Here is a 4719-nt window from a genome sequence, read left to right as displayed (position 1 = left end):
GCTGAACATTTGACTCATTTCGCTGAAAATACTTATCCCTTATGAAGGGTCTTCTAGAGCTCAGGATGCCTTCGCTACACTTTATTATTATTTTTTTTATTTGCATTTATATAGCGCGTACACATCCCGGGGGCATCGAGGCGCTGTTACAAAATGATGTCTTGGGTAAAGTATACATATGGGTTCAAGGTTACATTAGCCCAAACTTACAAGTATGCGTAATGTTGCTTAGGTAGGAGGCTGGGTTACATTGACCCCTAACTAAGTTTATGTGACAATGAGTGGCTAGATACAAGTATATTCCTTACAAATAGTTCTATGTCAGTAGGCTACTTGTGTTAGACATAAACAGATCAAGGCGGCTGTGTGTGGACTTGTAAGGCATGTGTTTTAGGCAAACAGTCTGGTTTTGATTGCTTTGCAAAAGGTGAGATGAGACGGTTGAGATGAGAAGTACACTCAAAGCAACATTCTCCACTGCACCAGCACTGACACACCCTGATTACTGAAAGCACTTTGAGGTGGAGGCTTCTATTGCTGTGAGAGAAGTACTGCTCGGAAATCTGCTGCAACAGGTGAAATACACCTTGTGGAATTTTTCTCCCGCAAAGCTCCGGAGAGATAAACTGTACAATCACTGACCGTGAATTGCCCGCTATTAAGTTACCTTTTGAAGAATGGCACCAATAGTTACAGGATGCTTTCCATCGTGTAACTGTATATGCTGATCACAAAAATCTACATTAATTACATTCCACTCGCGGTTCCAAAGCTCGCCAAGCAAGGTGCCATTTGCTTTTCTCAGCTAATCCCTTAGTGGTGCCTTTTCGTCCTGGTGCCGCTCATACTTAAGCAGACACCCTGTCCAAATAAAACTATCCTGAGAACAGCAAGAAAATGGGCTGATGCTCTGATTCTCGCCCATCAACGAGTCTTCTGTGTCAGTGCTGTTCATACTTGATTTCCGGAGCAAATCAAACCAATGGTCCAGGATTTGCATAATTGGAGGCCAGCTCACAATCTGGTTATTGAAGTGGGTCTTCTCTATAAGCGTGGACTGCTCTATTTTCCCGATCATGAGATTATAAAACATGTAAAAGTGGTGTCATGACAACAGGACTGCTGGTTATTTTGGCCTTACAAAGACTATCGATCTTCTCCAAAGTTGATGTTGGTGGCCTAACTACAGAGCGGATGCGTCTTCCTACATCCATTCCTGTGTGGCATGTATAAAATCCAAGTCCCTTCATACAAGACCTAGTAGGCCATTGCACCTGCTCCTGATTCAGATTGACCCTTGAAACACCCATAGTTTAGATTTTGTCATGGAATTGCCATTGGATCATGGGTATTCCTCTATACTGGTTGTTCTACATTCCCTGACAAACATGGGACCCTTCATTCCCTGCAAGGGAGTTCCCTCTGCCTCTGTACTGATGTCCTTAATGTTAGCCTCTTTTGGTTAGTATAGCATGCGTAGGTGGCATCTCTCCGTTATTAGAAATCACTGCTTGCAAATGATTGCAGCAGCTACACGAGTAAGGTGGCATCTATAAAATAAAAACCTTGGTGTCAAAACTTGAAAATGATTCTATTCAACAGTCAAATCAAATATATTTAACCAATGAATATGTTTTTCAATGTTTAGGTTCTCCACTCATGGGATCATGTTCTTCTAATTTGAGCTGCTCCCACTTCTAACTCCATCAGTGCGGCAGAACAGATGTATGACCTGCCTTCATTCTGATTTCGAAGTTGATGGTGATATAAATACACGTCAAGCTCTCAGCAAGGGCTAAACTCTGGAGCCTATGTCCTTGCCAGTTACATCGCGACTCTGCTTGGTGTGGCAGGAGGGCCAAAGCAAAGGTGTAGTTAGGTGGCCACTGCAAATGGAATGAAGGTCTAAGCACTTAACATTTTGTATGCATGATGCTTCTCAAACTATTCCTTGTTGAATTCTCCCAAGATCCTTAAGGCATGTGGTTGAACAAACCCAATGTTCTGAAAATGTGCTGAAATGTTCCTTTTATTGTCTCCATGGATTGTTCTATCTGATGCTCAGTACAATAAAATGGCTATTGTTGAATCTAAGCAACATGTGACAAGCCTCTGTTCAAATGAGGGCTGGTGCACACTATGGGCCTCATTACGACTTTGGCGGTAGCCATGCCGCTATTGGAGGCATGGCTGCCGCCGAAATCGAGTCAGGGTTCCCAGAATGGGGAATTACTGGGAGATTCCGAGTTCGGAGGTCCCGGTAACTCCTCCCTCCAGGAACCCAGGCCTGGACCTTCCCCATTCCCATCTGAGCCCCCATAGGGCTCAATGGGAATGGGAGAGGGTGCAAACAACAGGCCGTTTATGAGTGGCCCGTTGTTTGCTCCCTCTTCCCCTCGCGGGACCCGGTAAGGACGCCTGGTTTGACCAGGCGTTACTTACCGGGTCCCGCGAGGGGAGCTTGTAATGAAGCGGAACGGGTTTAACGCTTGTAATGAGGCCCTATATCTAACGTGTGCCAAGACTCTATTCCAATATGGGATTGTTTGCAAACTATTACACAATGGCTAATTTTTAATTGAAGCAAATCTTCATTCATTCAAATGCTGGATTTTGCAGTCATTGAGAAGAAGAAGCCCACTAATACTAAGCCTGTCTCCTTCTTTGCAGGTCCAGTGGCAGTGCTAATGAGATGGAGATGCTTAGCAGTGGAACAAGCCCCCAGGTAAGAGTGAGAGCCAGAAAGCCTGGCATGAGGTTCAACGTGAAGTGGCCTTCAATGGTGCAGATTCAAACATGGCTGACTGATTCGCGTGGGGTTACTGGGGAGTGTGGGAATCTTAGTCCATTAGCATTAATTCTTAGGGTGACACTTTTTGGAATAACCAACAAAACCAGGAGGGTTCTCCTTAAAATAACCCCTGATGTGAGCCACACATTGATAATGACACACAGGGACAATTGCTTAGAGGTAATGGATGCTTATGTTTTAAACAAAGGAGGAAAAATAAAAATAAAATGTCTACAGAAAACTCCTTAAAACTTACAGTTGAAAAGTGTTGTTCGTAGCATATTTGGTTATTTGACTCACTCGCATAGGCCCAACTATACAGCGTCAATCATCAAAAACATGGCTGGGCATCAGGAAAATGCCCAGCATGTGTTTGTGGTGGTGCTGACTCTGGGTCCATTGTGAACATTGCAGCTTGAATCATGGATCTAGGAATTGTTGTGCACAGGCCATTAAATGTATAAGGCAATCCCTGCATATGCCATGAATACACTTTGGGACTGATTTTGAACTTTTTGTCCCACACCCATGTTTATTATCAAATCACAAAGGTGACACATACTTAATGTAAACAATTTGCCTGTGAAAAGGACAGGCATCGTTTCAACTGGAAAGACACTGATGAAGTAACTCTATTGTTTTCAGTTTCTCCATATTGGTGCTGATGTGTTGCTTCTCTAGCTATGCTTGACATCAATCCCACCCACCAAATTCCATACTTTGTGCTGATCTGCTTTCCCAGCATCCAGAACTGGCAGCAATGGCTCTCCATTCCACTGGCCCTTATCTTCCTCATTGCAATTGTCGCCGATATCACATCCTCTCAGTCATTCGACGAGAGCGGTGCCTCCATGAGCCCATGTTCTAGTTCCTCTGCATCCTTGCAGTCTTGGATCTAGTTCTCTGCACGAGCACCATACCAAAAATCTAGGGCATCATCTGTTTCAAGCTGAAGGCTATCGACTTGGCAAGCTGCTTCCTTCAGATGTACATCATGAACGCTTTTCTGGCCATGGAATCCACTACCTTCCCCGTCATGGCATATGATCGCTACACTGCCATCTGCAACCCTCTGAGGTACTCCTCCATCATCACCAGTGCTTCTTCAGGTAAGGCCCTTGTGTTTATAGTGCTCAGGAATGGCCTGTTGTTTTTACCGCTGCCGGTGTGGGCTGTACGACTTCAACACTGCTCCGGAAATGTCATTATGAATTGTATATGCACCAATGTTTCGGTGACGTCCCTCGGTTGCGCTGGTGGAAATGTCAACAAACTCTACCAGCTTTTTGCTGGCTTTGGCCTCCTTGGAACTGATCTTACTTGTATTTGCCTCTTTTACTGCATGATCCTGGGGTTGATATTGAAGCCGCACAGAGCAGGCAGAGGCAGCCATGAAGGCCTTCAGCACTTGCCCCTCACACTTAATTTTGATTTCCTTTTTTACACTATAGTTTGATGTTCACAAACAAGCTGAAAGCGATAGTCCCACCCGATGTGCCAATCCTTATCAACGTCCTTCACCTTCTGATCCCTGTTTCTCTGAATCCAATTGTTTCTGGCATGAGGACCAAAGAGGTACGACATGGTATCATCAGAATGCTAACTGATGTCCAAACTGGTCTCAAGAAGAAATGAACCAATGTACAGGTAGGGGTTGGCTACACAATCCTATCACAGTCCCTGCTCCCTAACATACCTATGAACAAGGGCTGAGCCTGTGAAGGCTGTCAGCATTCTTTCTAGTTCCTTCCCACACTCATCATTGACCCTATTAGTAAGGGATGATGGACATTATCAGTCATTCTCTATCGGAGGTTGCCAACACATAACTGATCAATGCATAGCTTTCTGTAAGAAATAATAAGCAGGCGATTATTACACATTCTTCAAGGCTCTAGTATATTTTAAAATGAACACAGACATTTTCA

The 4719-nt window shown here is 44.2% G+C and overlaps 1 pseudogene; it reads left to right on the top strand.

Moving 5' to 3' along the window:
• Window positions 1-3474: 3474 nt before the first annotated feature.
• LOC138528184 (olfactory receptor 56A4-like) lies at window positions 3475-4426 on the top strand (annotated as a pseudogene).
• The last annotated feature ends 293 nt before the right edge of the window (window positions 4427-4719 follow it).

This window comes from Ambystoma mexicanum, chromosome 7q, assembly GCF_040938575.1.
Source record: "Ambystoma mexicanum isolate Mex_15411 chromosome 7q, UKY_AmexF1_1, whole genome shotgun sequence".
Lineage (NCBI taxonomy): Eukaryota > Metazoa > Chordata > Amphibia > Caudata > Ambystomatidae > Ambystoma > Ambystoma mexicanum.
Note: the sequence above shows the minus strand (reverse complement) of the source record. Positions and strands in the feature narration are given on the sequence as shown.